The sequence below is a fragment of the Hibiscus syriacus genome, unplaced genomic scaffold (genome assembly GCF_006381635.1).
Source record: "Hibiscus syriacus cultivar Baekdansim isolate YM2019G1 unplaced genomic scaffold, ASM638163v2 tig00110683_pilon, whole genome shotgun sequence".
NCBI lineage: Eukaryota > Viridiplantae > Streptophyta > Magnoliopsida > Malvales > Malvaceae > Hibiscus > Hibiscus syriacus.
Genome location: NW_024062823.1, coordinates 526747 through 545631, shown reverse-complemented (window position 1 = coordinate 545631; position 18885 = coordinate 526747). Strand labels below are relative to the sequence as shown.

General features: G+C 35.4%; 1 pseudogene; it reads left to right on the top strand.

Moving 5' to 3' along the window:
* The first annotated feature begins 3303 nt into the window (after positions 1-3303).
* LOC120138284 lies at positions 3304-4362 on the top strand (annotated as a pseudogene).
* The last annotated feature ends 14523 nt before the right edge of the window (positions 4363-18885 follow it).

Below are 18885 nucleotides of genomic sequence, written 5' to 3'. Positions count from 1 at the left end.
TTTTCTATGTTCTCATTTTATGTATTTTACTTTGCACTTCATTTTATTTTAGCCACCCATATTGCTCATGATTCATTTGTTTCCAGCACCTACATTTTTTATTATTTATTTTTGGTAGCATTGTTTATTTCGTTTTTTGTTGTTGTCTCATGCTTTAAATTCTGGACGTAAATTCACAAAATATTCATATTAGTCCCTCATTTATGCCATTAAAGAACAAAAGATGGATTTATATTTTAGACTTATTAAACATATGCATTTTCTCTAGAAAAATTGAACAAATATGATCTTGTATGGGAGATTCATGTAAACGCGCCTTAACTAACAAAGAATGTGTTTTCAATAATTAACCATACAAAAATAATTTTCTTTTTACTCCAATGATTTCTTCATTTCATTCACTCTTTTTATTTTTATATTAAATATAATTTAAGAAAAACATGGTAATGATCTTTGTTATGGAAAATCTATGAAAATACGCCTTAACTAGCAAGGAATGTGTTTTTTGAAGGTGGTCAGTATGATGTAATACCTTTTTCAAAATTTTCTTTCTAATATGATCATAATTTAAATACATATTCAAATTTGCTAATTTCAATATTCAGATGACGTATAATCGCTTATGTACAGATTTGGGCGTTGTGGGGTGCTAATTCTCTCTCACGTGTAATCGACTCCCGTACCCTTTTCAAAACAAGTTTCTAGTTAAATGCATATCACTTTTTTTTATGTATTCGACCTACCTTACCCAAAGGTCGATGGTGACTCCTAATTTGTTTATTTATGTCTTTATTTAAAAAATCAATATTTTCTAAATTTAAGTTGGATCGCTTCCCGCCATAGCGCTAAAAAACTTAAGGAACACAAATTAATATCAACAATTCAGCATGATTAATTGACGATGAATGATTTTAATAAGAATTTATTTCAAAATTTCAATTAATATAATTAATAGATTAATTATTTGAATTAAAGAATAACATTAATAAAGAATAATTAAAGGTTAATTTCATTTTATTTTACAAAAAGAATGGAACTGCATTCTTATTATGGAGACTTCTAGATGTTTGATTTCCTGCTTTAGCATGCAAGAAACATAAGAGATGCATTAAAGACGTTGCACTTTTTGAGCATGAAAATTTTATTTTATGGATATGTATTCTTCATTATCTGTTTCTATCCCAAAATAGCACTTGATTATTGCCCACATGTTTCAATTCAAAAATTATGATTGCTGGAACACGAACTTCCTAGGGAATAGGGATTATCTTCTTTATCTGTCTAGAGGCAAATGGAATTCTGTGATAATCCTGAACAAATACATTTTAAAACTTTGTTCCCAATTCCCCTCATCTTTGATGTATGTTTGTGACTTTGTGATGTTTTCCATAACAATAGGAAAGTTTATTACATTTAAGCTTTAGGATTCATCTCATTTAATTTCCTTTAGGTATCACATGTTATGCTTTATCTTCTGTTATTTCATCTTGCCAAGGGCCCTAATCTTTTCACCTAATATCATCCAATAGTCCAAAGGTGGATGTGCTTTATTTTCAATACGTAGCAATTAATGGGATAGATCAATGCTTTCATATTCATGATCTACTTGAATTTAGCTACCCACCAAACCGTACCTTGCAGAATTTGTTGGCTAATTTACTGACTGCATTAATTTCATTCTTCGGAGCCCAGTGACTATGTCTTAAGATTCTTTTCTTTGTTCTATTTATTTATATATTGATCAGTGAAAAAGCACACTTTGCATTGTGATTCTTGATTGAAGAAAGGTATCATTTCATTTGTTAGGATATATTTTTGACATAAACTTAAAGAAAAAAATAAGTTTTTTGTTGGTGTCCATCATTAAATTCTTTTTAGAAATTATACTTTAGAATTTTGTGTAGTATTTATAAGATATTAGTGTATAATTGTCCTTATATCATATCCTGCCTTTACGTTTTGCTACCCTTTCCCCCTTCAGGTACCTTATTCCCCTATGAATTATATTGGGTCCAATATGATTAAATGATGTTCCATGAATCTAATTGCTTATCAGAGGCCAAATATCCTCTGTTCTCTCACCCTCAAGAACACAACTGCATTTAGGGGTGAGCCTTCGATTGAGTCCAGTAAAAAAATTTCGAATTATTCGCAGTGACGGAGCCATGTAGGCCTCGGGGGCCACTACCCCAAATTTTTTACCATTAAAAATATGGATAATTACCAATTTAGACCTTTAAATTTTGACTTCTTTTGATTTTGCCCCCCATTTTCTATTATTAATTATACTTTGCCCCCTTAACTAAAATCCTGGCTCCATCCTTGATTAATCGAGTTGACGAGACGTATTTTATAACTTGAAATTTTTTCAAGTCGAATCGAGTTATTTGAGTTTCTATAGTAATTTTATTATAATTATTTATAGTATTATGACAATGATTTATTTCAATTTTTTGACTTTATATAACCATATATATATATATATATATATATATATATATATATATATATTATTTCATATTATAATGTTATTTAATATATCAAATACAATCTAAAATTATGAAATATATTTTGAGGGTAAAATATTGATGAGAGTATAAATGAATCAAGGAATTGATGAGAATAAAGAATTTGTAAACAATTGTAGTCAAAAGACCAAATTGAATAAAATGCAAAGTTAAGGCACTAAATAAAAAAAGAGAATACATCTTTAGTAAAAAAAATAACAATTGAAGTTACATAGGTATTCTGTTGTGATATATGAGCATGTGGTTTAAATTTGATAAAAAAATGAACTTAAAATAAATGATAAATGGAAGGACTAAGGAGATAATGAAAAATTAAATGACTAAATTGAAAAAAAAAAGTATCAAAAAGAGGAACTGAAAGTACACATTCTACTCTAGTTTAGAAGCATGTGGCTCAAATTTGATAAAAAAATGAACTTAAAATAAATGACGAATTGAAGAAATAAGAGATTATGAAAATTTTAAAGACTAAATTGAAAAATAAAAAATTTGTTATCAAAAAGAAGAATTGAAAGTATACATATGTTCTAATATGGTTTAGGAGCATGTGGTTCAAATTTGGTAAAAAAATGAACTTAAAATAAAGGAGGAATTAAAGAAATAATGAAATCATAGACTAAATCATAAAACTATCAAAATACTTAAATTAAATTTTTGATTTTTTGAATAATTCAAAAATTCGAAATTTACTCATCTCTTATCAGCATAATGTAGGTCTCGGGTTTGAGAACAACTGATCATCTCTGGTATTCTTTTTGTGGTATTTTCACTATAATTTACTACCGTCTTTGTTGATACTCTTATTGGGTTAACAGAAGCGGTTAAAAACTGGCGAAAGGAGAAACTAAAAGAAGCCAAAAAGTTGGCCCTTGGAGGGGAGGGGTTGAATTCAACCCTTGTGATAGAGGAAGCAAGTAAGTCGTAATTTGAAGGTGGAATATTTCAGTGTTTTTGTTCATTATTGAGATAAAAATGCTTTACCCTTGTCGCCTAATGTTAACTTACCAGTCTGACATACCATATTTGTAGGGATGTTATTAAAAGCCTTGGATTCCAATTGGGTGCGCTGTCAGAAGAAATTGGTCTTTGGATACCCACTGAAATCAATAATCCAGAACATGATGATAAGCCTGAGGGAGTGGAACATACAGGTAGTTCAATTTTTTCAGTTGATCAAAGCCATCTCTCACTCTCTTTAGGACAGCATGGCAGACTAGAATCAATATTTATACAGGTTTTAGGAATATTGATTTGAGGGTAGAAACTGAGTTAATGAAAATTCGTTGTTTAGAGATGTATGCCACTAAGGTGTTACGCTTTTGTACTGCATAATATGAGGAACAAATTTTAGCTGGGAGGCCCCTTCCACGAGAATGCCATGCTGAACTTCATACGGATTACGACGGTGATGCTGTCAGATGGGGTCTTACCCACCACAAAGAAAGTGCTGCTGATTGGTGCCAGGCTTGCTTAGCTAGAGGCGAAAAATGCAAAGCCTGGTGACAAGAGATGCAACATATGGGTTTATTGTCCATCAGAGACTGGTTGCTATTCCCCAGATAAATACCAACACAAGCACATGGGGTGCTGGGTGAAATTCGTAAGTGCCCTTTTTGTATCCATTAAGTTGGCATTTTCATTCTACACTGACTACAACTCGAAGCTAATTAAATTGAAATAATTATGCAGTCAGAGAAGCCCAGACTGAACTTTAAGGACAGATATTCTGAAGCATATCGTGAGGCACACCCAAAGGTCCCTGTTATGGTTCCTTGGGTATCAGGTATTATTAGTGGTTGACTGGATTCTGATCAACAAGAGACCGACAATGGGCAGCCGAATCCAGATGCAGCGGACTCTAATTCTACCGAATTTTATGATACCCCGTTTATCTCAGGCAAATAGACCTATGCTTTTGACAATATAATGTCTTTTTGGTTCCGGAAGATGGTGGTCTTCTACCGAAATATTACCCTTAGACTCAATAATTACATGTCAGTTACCTCTCCCTAATATTACCGATTCAACGCATTTTCTGTCATGGTGGCAATAAAACGCGGATCATCAGTCTTGTCTTCGTAGGTTTCTGTCCAAGTTGGTGTCACGTAGGAAAGACGTGGATGGTCATCCACGCCTTTGCTGAACATCTGACACAATCCGCGCCTTCCATTATGCAGGTTGAATTATTTTGTACTCCATTATTACAAGAATCTGAAAATTCGATTTTTTAATGATCCTCTCCCCTATAAATAACCTCTATGAATACAAACATCACTATACTAAAATTACTTGTTTATTCTAGGGGAAGGCATTCAACTGCCAATTTCTTTGACCTGAATATGGAGATGCCCTCAACGCAACAATTTGTGCAGTACCCATTTGACACGATGCCTTCAAGTTCTAGGGGGAGGCATTCAACTGCGAGCTTCTTCGACCTTAATGTGGAGATGCCTTCAAGTTTAAGGGAAGACATTCAACTACCAGCTTGTTCGACCTAAATGTCAGCATCGTGGAGGAACCATAATCTCTACCAGAAGAACCTCTTCGTGAGCCAGGTGCGGATGGTGCTAAGACTAGACTATTTGTTCAACCAGAATCACTACAATTCAACATGGACTCCGAGATGATATAGATGAAGTTCCCACAAATACGGTATACACCGAACCTATATCACACATGTATGAAGCTAACTATGGTGCAATGTACTGGTCATAATTTTAGGATATGCCTAATGTTAGTAAATACGGATTTAACTCATAAGTTAATGATGATTACTTATATAAAGGAATGGAGTTTCCATCCAAAGAAGAAGAGATGATGGAAATTAAAAAGTACAACAATCGTAATTTTGTTTAGTCAAGAGTTAATCGTTCCACCACTGAAAAGTATGTCTGTATGCAACACCCCCAACCCGTACCCGACCCGAATACGAGTCCGAGATGTCACATTGCCTTTTTAAAACGATATTCTTACGAAATAACAGATTATTTGAACCTATTTTAAGAAAATATGATAATATACTATTAAATAATGTTTGTTATAAAATTTTGAGGCAAAATGTATTTATGAACAGTAAAATACGGTATGAACAATACCGTGAAATCAAATTTTTCCAGATTGCAAACAGGGAACCGATTCCCTGCTACAGGGTACCGATTCCCCTGCTACAGTACTTCCGTAAAACGTACATAAAACTCGTAAAAATTTAACCGTTCATTACTATACGTTTACATTTACATAATTACAATTAAAACATTAGAAAAGTCGATCAGAGCGTTCGTACTAAAAGGTTTCTTACATGCCAACATACTATATACAATCAAAATACATTCTTTGTTGTCTACTTCTGATTTGATCTTCTAGCAGTGTTGTTATTCTTGCCACTCCTATTTCTGCTATTCTTGATTCCTGGTACCTACGTGTAAATCACTTACACGTTAAGTCATAGACTTAGTGAGGCATAATACTAACAACAATGAAATATAATGATGATGCCATAATAAGATAAAATGTAATGAAATCCCATATACAATCCACGTAAGCTGCATAACAATGTATCTTACCAATAATCTCATCAAGTTAACCATCATGAATTCATATTAATAAATTCAATAGATTCAATAGCCTATGATACAATACTGAGAACCCGAGGTATGTGAGTACTGTGAGGTTGTGCACTATGCTGTCACCACAGCTCGTATAAATTTACACCGAAGTGCCACGTAGAATTTGTCCTGAAGGACCACGTAGAAATGCACCGTAGTGCCATGTAAGATTGTCCATAAGGACCACATAGAAATTCCTTAAGAATCATATACATATACCAAGGATCAACTAGGTGTCTCAAAGACCTCATACATGTTCCAAAGAATACATATATGTCCCGAAGAACCACGTAGAATTATCCTGAAGGACCGCGTAGACCCTCTACTCTTGGAATGCCAACTATACCTATAGTTCTCATCTACATAACATGGGCTTTCACAATTCACATAGTTTATATCACGTAGACATATCATTTCCATACCTTTTTCTCATAGACATATCATTTTCCATACCTTTATCACATAGCTCATATAACTTTTCCGCATATTCATGTCACATAATGCATATAATATGAATTCATGTCATGTATCATAATATGAAATGTGATCATGTATCAAAATATTGAATCTAGACTTATCACAAGTCTAGAACTGATTATAATACTATATTCATGCTATGCATATGCACTCACCTATATCTCTTTGCCTTTTCCTCGATCGATTTTACTTGTCACTTGTTCCGGAACTCGTTTAGGCTCGATATCTATAAACATAATTTCGAGACAATTATCAAAAGCATAAACCTTATAACTTGATAGTAATAGCTTAAACGAATTAATGAACCAAACTTCAATTTTTCATTTAGGGGATATCGATACCCTCCCCATAGAGAATCGGTTCCCCATGCATAATTTGTAAAAACCTAGAATTTATTATTCAAACCCGAAAATCATCACTTCATCACTGAATTTCCTCATACAAAACTCCTTTCATAGCTGTCCGCGTATGTGAGTACTATAAAATATACACAAATAATGTGCAAGTATACACAATCGCTCAAGTAATACAATGATGAGTGAGTATTGTCTCCACATGGATTGGGTGAAATTATAAAAGTCTATCCAAAGCTAAGCAGTAATCTATCTAAGTATAGTTAGTCTTTATATACACAAATGTCACGGCAAATAAAAATGTGTATGCTGATGGATGTAGATGGATGGTCTGATGGTGTAGCAGATGGAAATATAGTGGCAAGATAAGATATTTAGTGTTGAAAATGGTGTAATGTCGAGGCAATGGAAGATGGTAAATAAACAGCAAATAAAATGAAAAGAAATAATCCTCACGTGACAAGCTTCCAACGGAATGAATGATAGGGATTGATTTAAGGATGATAAACTTATTTCTCAGGCATATTTAAGCTATCTAATCCTTACTTGCTCGATAGGACTTTCCTAAAATGTTCTCAAAATAACCTAACAGAATAGGATGCCAAGGCATCTGCTCTCACTCAACGATATTGGTCAGCCTACCCTATTGATAAAGACACTCTTTTTAGTCGTTGAAATCATATCTAGTCTCTCCTGAGATCTAAGGGATTATGTTATAATATCCCTAGGCGGGTTCAAAGCCCCTTGAAAATATTATAACCCATTGCTTATGAGGATATTGTCTTACGGTTCTGTTGAATACTTACAAGTATTTTTAGCTTAGGTTTCTCCCGAATACCTAAACTTCATCTAAGAAATGGATATTTCTATGCCTATTACAAGCCTAGATGGTGAAACATTCATAAGCAAAGCAAATAAAGAACCAAAATAAACTTAAATATATCATTAAAATAAAGTCTAAATATCCATTAACCAACCACCACCAAATAAGTTAGTTCATGGTGGGGTGGGTTCGAAATATCCAAACAAAAGTCATGTAAATATTTATTCCAACAAACCACAAATAAATAGAAAAATAGTAGCAAAAAGGAAGTGAGAAGTAGCCTTCGACGTGCCACCAGAGGTCTCCTTGGCCACCACAAATCACCTTAGTTCGCTAGCTCCTCTCGGCACCTAGCTCGCCACTCCTTGGATGCTTAATCAATGGAGGAAAACCCATGGAAGAAGAAAAGGAAAGGAAATATAAATCTTATTTTTCTACTCTATGCGTGTGCCTCTTCTTCACGTGTTGTGTATTGTCTCCCTTGAGGTGTAATATATAATAAAAATATTTTCACAAAGCATCAAGCCTAGAGTGAGTTCTATCATTCTTAACAGTCATTTACATTCAGATTCTAGCCTAACAAGATCATCATCATCGGGTATCCTCAAAACATTCTATCTAACTATCCTACAATTTACTGATGCCATGTCATAATACTACGCTAATGCTATCATGCATATGTCCTACTAAGAACACTACCTACCCCAAACTTAAGGGAAGCATTGTCCTCAATGCTTAAAGAGAACTAAACTAAATATAAACTAAATGCCATGCAATGAAATGCAAACTAAATGAAAATGAATGCAAGTGAGGTACCTCAATGTTTGCGTGGTGGTGTTGCCTTGGAGGTGCTAGCAGCTCATCGTCTAGTGCGCTTGCGAAGGGGTGCTGGGCTGGACTCTGAAGAAGTAGAGTAATAATGTGCAATATTCTTACGTCCAGCCGTGGTCTTGGTGCGTCGACCACTACGTGGTGTAGGAGTCGGGTCATCATCTGGAGGATCGACTGCATCTTGCTCGGGCTCTGGAGATGCCTCGACATTGAATGCCGACAGAATTTCGTCTAAAAGCCAGGGAAATTCGTTGACCGTGGGGAATAATTTCTTGAAACATCGATTCCACCACAGTATCTCTATACTTCACATATCCAAAGAAATTACGGATGTCACCGTGTAAAGCATGCAGATGAGTCTGAGTCTACATCACAGCTTCTCGAGAGCAAGTAACTTTGCCTCGGTATTAGTTCCTGTAGATTACTCATGAACAGGCTTTTAGATTTGGGATTTTTAATTCCCAACAGCAGTGGTAGTCTGGCCCTAGTTATGCTCGATAATCCAGGTAAAATTTCATCAAAAGCATTTTCCTTGACTTTTTTCTTACGACACAAAGCAGTAATTAAGTTAGGAAACACCAAAGCACTTGCCTTTTTACTCAAACAGTCGTTAACTTGCTGAACAATAATGCGACCAACATCAATATGACGGGATACAATTATCGAATATAAGAGCAGTAAGCGTGAAAGTGATACCGTCGTATTGTGAGAAGTAGCATGAGTTTGTGCTTAAGGAAGTGATTCCATAACTTAGCGCGCTGCTAAAGACGCTCTCTGTTGACTGAGTATCTACTTGTTTGGCGCCCATTCCACTCAGTGTTTTCGAAGCATAAGTCCTCAAGGATTTCATCGTAGGTGGTGCTATCGGCTTCATCCTCGAACTGGGCATGTCGGTCCACCACATCCTGCAAATGATAATATTGATTAATCGCAGTGGGTGTAAAACGAATTTGTTTACCTCGCATGAAAATGGCATGTTGGTTTGGCTTGGAAATATTTGCGTAAAATTCCTTAACCAACGAGGCATTCACTGAACCCGAATGGCGTGTGAACTTCTTCCACTTGAACGGCGTAACAATGTCCATTACGTCGAGTCCCAATCCACCATCAGTCTCTTGGTAAAAATGAAACCTAACTCAAAGAAGAGTTTTCAGTTATTGAAGTTTTGGAACCGAGCCTTGGCCTCCTCGTTCTCAAAATGTTGGAACTTGGAACCTTCGGGTGCAGCCGGTCTTGTGCGCACCATTTTCAACAGTTGTGAAGTAAGAAAATTGGAAAAGGAAGTAGTTTCAAAAGCTTTGTGAAGTTTCGGCTATGGATAAAGAGTGAAGAAGATGAAGAATATGAGAGATAAAAAGTAAAAGTTAAAAATGAAATAGAAAAGTTAAGGATGAAAGAGAAAAGAAAAAGTTAAAAGTTTAAGAGGGAAAAGGGTTGATAGGACAGTTAAGAGAGAAATTAGTGGGTGGGGGGCTATGCGTGTATGGGGAAGGAAAAACTGCCAAAAGAAATGATGATGATGGGATAAAACTGTGGAGAGAGAAAAGAAATGTCAGAAATAAAATAAATTAAAAAGAAATAAAATCAAAGAATATCTCTCCCATTAATGCGCTGTCCTTTCCTCCATTTGGGTAACCGCTCCCTGCACAGTTTACATTAATGTGGTCCCTACAAATCATATAAAAATTAATTACAAAATAAAATAAAATAAAATAAAAGCTTAAATTTTAAATTTTATTTATGCACAGACACAAATTCAATGTTGTGGCATTGAATTTTGGTTTTCCTCTGGGCACGCTTCAGCATCGTGCAGGCGTAACACGTCCTTGTTGTGCGGTGGTGAAACTCCATTGTAGGCTTTCAGACGCTGGCCATTGACCTTGAAGATCGTCCCATTGTCTATTCTCTTGATGTCAACAACTCCATGGGGGTAGACATAATGCACCTCAAATGGCCCTTACCATCGAGATTTAAGCTTCCCAGGAAAGAGTTTAAGTTTGGAGTTGTAAAGCAAAACTTGTTGCCCCACATGAAAATGCCATGGCATCAGTTTCTGGTCATGCACTTCTTGGTTTTCTCCATATAAATCTAGCATTCTCATATGCTTGTGCTCTAAACTCTTCCATTTCATTAAGCTCCAGTAATCTTTGCTCCCCAGCTAGTTGAGCATCAAAATTCAATCGCTTGATGGCCCAATACGCCTTATGTTCAAGTTCAACCGGGAGATGACAAGCTTTTCCATACACTAGCTTGAATGGTGACATTCCCAAGGTAGTTTTGAATGTTATTCTATACGTCCAAAGTGCTTTATCCAACTTTGGCGACCAATCCTTTCGCCTTGGGTTCACCACTTTCTCTAAAATCTGCTTGATCTCTCGATTGGATATCTCTGCTTGGCCATTCGTCTGCGGATGATATACAGTGGAAATCTTGTGTCGAACTCCATATCTCTTCAATGCCTTGGCAATACACTTGTTATCAAAGTGGGTTCCTTCATTACTAATAATAGCACGAGGTACTCCAAACCGAGTGAAAATATACTTGTGCAAAAACTTGAGTACAGTCTTGGAGTCATTCCTTGATGTTGCTATTGCTTCCACCCACTTTGACACATAATCAACAATAAGCAAGATATATAATTTTCCTTCAGAAGATGGGAATGGCCTCATGAAATCGATGCCACATACGTCAAACAACTCTATCTCCAAGATATTTTGCAGTGGCATTTCATGTCGTTTGGATATGTTTCCAGTCTGTTGGCATCGATCACAAGCTTTGTAAAATACTTGGGCATCTCTAAATAGAGTTGGCCAGTAAAAGCCTGATTGCAGGACTTAGCAGCAGTCTTTGCTCCACCAAAATGGCCTCCACATGGGGCCGAATGACAATGGTACAAAATATCACGTTGCTTCTTTTCAGGTACACATCGTCTAATGAGTTGATCGGCACAATGCTTGAACAAATATGGCTCATCCCAAAAATAGTGCTTTGCATCGTGCTTGAACTTCTTCTTAGCCTGACTATCTAAATCAAAAGGCAGAATTCTAGTAACAAGAAAATTAATAAGGTCAGCGTACCACGAATTGCCGCGGCATATAAAAGTTTCTCATAAGGAAATTCCTCTTGGTTATCTACAGCGTCATGGCATTCAGAATTTTTCTCTAGCCTAGATAAGTGATCAGCAACTTGATTTTCAATTCCTTTTCTATCTACCACTTCTAAGTCAAATTCTTGCAAAAGTAAGATCCACACTAATAAGTCTAGGCTTGGCATCCTTTTTGTTCACTAAGTATTTTATAGCCAATGATCAGTGTGAACAATGACTTTAGTGCCTATTAGGTAAGGTCTAAATTTATCAAAAGCAAATACCACAGCAAGTAATTCTTTCTCAGTGGTGTTGTAGTTCAATTGTGATTCATTTAAAGTGCTACAAGAGTAATAAATAACATGAAAAATTTTACCTCGGTGTTACCCCAAAATAGCTCCTACGGCATAATCGCTCGCATCACACATCAGCTCAAATTGTGATGTCCAATCGGGAGGAACTACAATGGGTGCCGAGATCAGTGGTCGTTTCAGCTCAGTGAATGCGCCGAGGCATAACTCGTCAAACACAAAGGGTTGGTTTTGTTGAAGCAATGTGCACAAGGGCTTAGAAATCTTGGAGAAGTCTTTGATAAACGTTCTATAAAATCTCGCATGTCCAAGAAAACTTCTTATACCCATGACCAAAGTTGGTGGTGGCAACTTTTCAATTACTTCAATCTTCGCCTTGTCCACCTCAATACCCTTGTGTGAAATTTTGTGGCCTAATACAATGCCTTCAGTCACCATGAAATGACATTTTCCCAATTTAAGACCAATTCAGCCTCTTCGCATCTTTTGAGAACTTTTACTAAATTGCCGAGGCATCGTTCAAAATTATCCCACAAACATAAAAATTGTCCATGAAGATCTCCTGAAAATCCTCAACCATGTCTGAAAATATGGCTTGCATACAGCGTTGAAACGTTGTCGGGGCATTACAGAGTCCAAAAGGCATCATCCTAAAGGCAAAAGTTCCATAGGACAAGTGAATGTAGTCTTTTCTTGGTCCTCTGGTGCGATGGCAATTTGATTGTACCCCGAATACCCATCCAAAAAGCAATAGAATGCTTTGCGGCCAATCAATCCAACATTTGGTCGATGAAAGGTAGAGGAAAATGGTCATTGTTCGTAGCTTTGTTGAGCTTTCTATAGTCCATACATATCCTCCATCAGCAACATTGCAGTGGGTAATAGCTCATTATCCTCATTAGTAACCACAATCGTGCCTCCTTTCTTCAAAACACACTGATAGGGCTCACCCATGAGCTATTGGAGATAGGGTAAATCACTCAAGCATCAAGCCATTTTAGAATTTCTTTCATCATTTTTTTTATAACAGGGTTGAGTCTTCGTTGTGGTTCAATTGAATTGCCGTGGCAATCTTCAAGCAGAATCTTGTGCATGCAGATCGTGGACTAATGCCTTTCAAGTCGGCCATAGTCCAACCAATTACTTTCTTATGCTGCATCAAAACACTTCACAAATTTGCTCTTGATTAGCAGTAAGGTTAGCATAAATAATCACCGTAAAGTCTCATCGCTACCTAAGTAAACATATTTAAGATGCCCTGGCAAAGTTTTAAGTTCTAAAGTAGGTGCATGCAATAATGAAGGCTTAGGATAAATAAATTCATTAAAATTCAGAGGTTCAAAATTCATACTTGATCTAACTTGTAGTAAGCTAGATTGCTCCTCCAAAATTGAAAAGTTGTCAGACTCCACTAAGCTTTCATCATCCACCCAATAATTATTTTCTGCTAGTTGAATGGAATTGTTCTGGCAAAGATGTTTAGTCTCTTCTTCAATCACTAAGTTCAATTCAGAAATGCCTTGGCATTCTTTAGTGTCATCTACATATTTGAGCGTGCAAAACACAATGACAGTCACACACTGATCAACCACTCTCATGGCGAGTTCACCTTTTTCACAGTCTATCAATATACGTCCAGTGGCTAGGAAAGGTCTTCCCAGAATGATTGGTGCCTTGGCATCAATTTCACAGTCCAGAAGTAAGAGACGACTGGAAACACAAACTTGTCCACCCGTACTATAACATCCTCGACTCTCCCTTCAGGTTTCACATGGTATCTGTTGGCAAGTTGTAAAATAACCGAGGTGGGTCTTGCATCTCCTATGCCAAGCTTCAATAATATTGACTTTGGCATTCAGTTGACACTTGAACCAAGATCACATAGTGCCTTTCCAACAAAATTAGCTCCAATCGAACAAGGAATTATGAAGCTTCCGGATCATTTTGCTTTGGTGGCAACTTACTCAATGATGAACAAAATTCTGTTGTCATGGCAACAGTCTCTACTTTCCTTTTCTTGGTACAGATTTCCTTCAGAAATTTGGCATACATCGGCATCTGTTCAATAGCTTCCAAGAGAGGTACATTATTATGGAGCTGATCAAGAATGTCCACGAACTTCTTGAACTGAACTTCATCATTGTGCTTCTTTAATCTTAGTTTCCAAGTGGTTATAGTTATGACATAATAGTTTTTACCAATTTAGTCTATGATGTTAGTAATTAAATATTACTAGCTCTTCAAGTTTTTAGTTATGCAAATTGGGTTTCCAAATTATTAATTAGATTCTGTCGTAACCGGTTTTCATCCGGGCACGAATATTTTACTTGGCGGGAAAAATAATGTAGATAAAAAAATGATTTTTGATTTAAAAATATTTTGGGAGTCGCCATCGGCCTTTTGGGTCAGGTAGGTCGAATACCTAAAAATTATCTTTTAAAAGAGCTTTTAAGAAAACATCACTCAAAAGATAAATCGGTCTGCGTTTTAACCAAAATTGGTTCTTTTTAATAATAAAAAGGGATTCGTGGTCGGTTACGTTTAGGGAAGGATCAACACCCCTACAACGCCCAAAATTGGTACTTTATTAATTATAAATTGTCTCTATTATTGGAAATTTAAATATTCAAAAATATATTTAATTCATAATTCTTTTATTTCAAATTTATTAATATATTTTTAAGAAAATCTATTAATATATATAAGATATTTATTTATTTAGAAATATCAGAAAAAGGGCTTCTAGGTGTATCAAGACAGTTCTTTTATTAATATTAAATAAATAAATAATAAAACATTTATCTAAAAATAATTAAAATATTTATTTTAAAAATATCAAAAAATGGACATCCAGTTGTTTTAAGACTGCCCTTTCTTAACATTAAAAATAAATATTAAAATAAAACTAAAATAATATATATATAATTTAAAATATTTATGTACAAATAATATATATATAATTTATAATAATAAAATGTTTATTTAAAATATATCAGAAAATGGACATCTAGTTGCTTTAAGACTGCACTTTCTTAATATTGAAAATAAATATTATATATGGTATTTCATATAAGTATTAGTGAATAAAATATAAATAATGACAAACAAATATATAAATAAAGTACTAGTTTAAATATATTGAAAAATAAATTACAATATAGGAATAAAATAAAATTATATTAAATAATGACTAAAACGAAATAATTTAAAACTGTGGAATTAAATTATAAATTTAATGGTCAAAAATGAAAGTAATAATAATATTAGTATTTAAAATGTAAAATATCAAATTTTAAAGACCTAGTTCGTAATATTGTAAAAATACAATTGCTAATAGTATAATTAACCCTTAATTATTTAAATGATGATTAAAATAAAGTTTATTAAATTTAAAGGCTCTAACTCAAATAGATAATAAATCTAAGTGCTAATAAAATAATTCAGCCTTATTTAATTAATTCGGGTCAAAATATAAATTATGAAAATTAAAAGGGACTAATATGGTTATTTATCATAAATATATATATATATATATACATAGGTAGTGACTATAGTATAAATTAATTAAAATTCAAAGACCGAATTAAAATAATTAAAATTGCTTTTGGTGATTAAATTGCATAGATTATAAACTTTAGTGACTAAAATAAAAGTTTTTAAAACTTTAATGGCCGCGCGTATGATTTACCAATTTTACAAAATTACAGATATACCCCTTCCCAAAATGGCATCGTTTGGAAAGGGGTATTTATACCCGAATATGGCTGGCCCTACGGGCCATTCTCTCATTTCTTCCTTTCTCTTCTCTCTAACTGAGAGAGCTTAGAAGCTCTCTCGAATCTCTCTTATTTTCCCTCATCGGAGGGAAATCAGAAGACGACCGGTTTGTATCCGGCATCGACTACCGTTGTCGGCCACCGTTAATGGTGGCGAAAATTATATATCTACCTCAAATTGAAGCCCGAAATTCCCTAAATCCAAATCCGAGGACATTTTAGCTTAGATCACTACCAAAACGTGTAGATCTAAGGTTCTTTACCTTCGACCTTTCGGTTTCAAAGACGTACGGAGGCTCCGATGATAGCAGATCCTTGGTAAGTCTCTTTCCTATTCTCATTCTTTATTTGGCTGCTGTTGGGTATTGTTGTTGCTTGTTTTCTGTCGTGGTTGCTTGTCTCTTTTTTTCTGGTTTTGTCTCCTCTCTTCCTCTCTGTCTTTTTTTTATTTTCCAGGTGAGTCGAGGCTTTTATAGCCTCGACGAAATGCTCCTTGGACCGGTCACAGAAGGGTTTCTCGGTGAGTCACCATAGCTATGGTGGTGACTCACCATAGAGCTCGACGTGGGGCGATGACGAGGCGCTTCTGGAGGCTTCGATGGGACGTGGCAGAAGCTGGAATGTCGGCTTGGAGATAACAGAGGCGGCCGTAGTTCCTTTGGTCCAAGCGGCGGTTGGGACGTGGCAGCAAAGCTTCGGGAGTCTTTTGGAAGAGGGCGGCGGCAGCTGGAATGTCGTTTGGCTACAACAAAGGCGGCGACGTGGCCCTAGGGTGATGGTACCCTAGGGTTTCCTGCTTGGGATCATCTGGACCGTTGGATCATAGCCAGATCCAACGACTGTGATGCTGGCAGCTAACTGCTGAGATGAGAGAAACTCTAGAGTTTAGGGTTACTGTTGGGTCTCTACTTGGGTCTGGAATTGTAACTGGGCCTCCAGATTTGTAAAATGGGCCACCAGGATCTGGTTGTAAAAAGCCTTCGGGTCTTGTAATTTTTATTAAATAATAATAATAATAATAATAATAATAATAATAATAATAATAATAATAATAATTTTAATTTTAATAATAATAATAATAAAACGAAATGAAAAAACTAGTGTTTACAGCTGCCCCTCTTTTCTCATTCTTGTTTCTCATTATTGTGTTAACAAGAATAGAGCAAAGACGAAAAAAATAATAATTTTTTCATTTAGCTTCTTTTGAGTAGGATGGAAATGTTAAAAACAACATGCACTGAAGGGCTTACGTATGACCATAAGGTTTTGAAAACATCAAAAAGCTCCCGAAGGCTTTTTGGAAACATCATGCACTGTAGGACTTACAGATGACCCTAAGGCTTTGAAAACATCAAAAGCTCCCGAAGGCTTTTTGGAAACATCATGCACTGTAGGACTTACAGATGACCCTAAGGCTTTGAAAACATCAAAAAGCTCCCGAAGGCTTTTTGGAAACATCATGCACTGTAGGACTTACAGATGACCCTAAGGTTTTGAAAACATCAAAAAGCTCCCGAAGGCTTTTTGGAAACATCATGCACTGCAGGACTTACAGGTGACCCTAAGGCTTTGAAAACATCAAAAATCTCCCGAAGGCTTTTTGGAAACATCATGCACTGTAGGACTTACAGATGACCCTAAGGCTTTGAAAACATCAAAAAGCTCCCGAAGGCTTTTTGGAAACATCATGCACTGTAGGACTTACATATGATCCTAAGGCTTTGAAAACATCAAAAAGCTCCCGAAGGCTTTTTGGAAACATCATGCACTGTAGGAATTACAGATGGCCCTAAGGCTTTGAAAACATCAAAAAAGCTCCCGAAAGCTTTTTGGAAACATCATGCACTGTAGGACTTACAGATGACCCTAAGGCTTTGAAAACATCAAAAAGCTCTCGAAGGCTTTTTGGAAACTTCATGCACTGTAGTACTTACAGATGACCCTAAGGCTTTGAAAACATCAAAAAAGCTCCCGAAGGCTTTTTGGAAACATCATGCACTGTAGGACTTACAGATGACCCTAAGGCTTTGAAAACATCAAAAAGTTCCCGAAGGCTTTTTGAAACATCATGCACTGTAGGACTTACAGATGACCCTAAGGCTTTGAAAACATCAAAAAGCTCCCGAAGGCTTTTTGGTAACATCATGCACTGTAGGACTTACAAATGTGGTAAATAGTTTACTAAGTAAAAAAAACTATGGAAATCGTTTTCTTACTTTTCAACAATTTCATTTTTAGAAAAGATTGAATGAGAAACTATGAAAATCATTTTCTCATTATTTTTTGAAATAACATGTTGATTGGGTAACATTCCCCAATCTCAAGATAATGCTCATTTTTGTGGATTACGTCCATCTATTCTTCAGATGTTTGCGTGATTCCTGTATTTGCGGTTTTGAATACCTTATTCTTGTAAGGTATTTTTTCCATGAATCTTCTTGTTCTTCTGAAGATCTCTAAAACTTCATGTTTGAATGCACTCAGATGTATCAATGTAATGCATTGTCTATTGTGTAAATGATATTCTTATGAATGCATGAATGTTGATGCAATCTTTATTTGACTTCAAAGTGGTGAACTTGGTCTTCCTTCACTTCATCATTTATTGCCAGGGTTACCTCTGGATATCAGTGTAGAAACTTATGCTATCAAGCTTACATTTATGCAGAATCATCTGATCAACTTGTATCTTTGTGTCTTCTTTGCTTCATTTAAGTCTCAGAAGAAATGTTTCATTTGTGGAACTCTTGCTGTAGTCAGAACTATGACTTTGATGCCCCATTTTATCTTTGATAACATCGGCTTTCTTTGCTTGGACTTGTGTAGAGATCCCATAAATCTTTCATCTTTGAAAAGAGAATCTATCATCTTTAAAAAGAGAATATATCATCGTTGAAGAGAGAATCTATCATCTTTGAAAAATGTAGATGTAAATATGCCAAATTCAGCAGGGAAACGTCTGTTCTCATTTGACTCTTGAAACACATCATAAGGAGAATTTATGCTAATTCCTTTCATGTCTCCACATATAATTAGATCTCGAACAAGGCAACTTGGACCATATCATATCGAGATGCTTAACAACAACATGTCGTT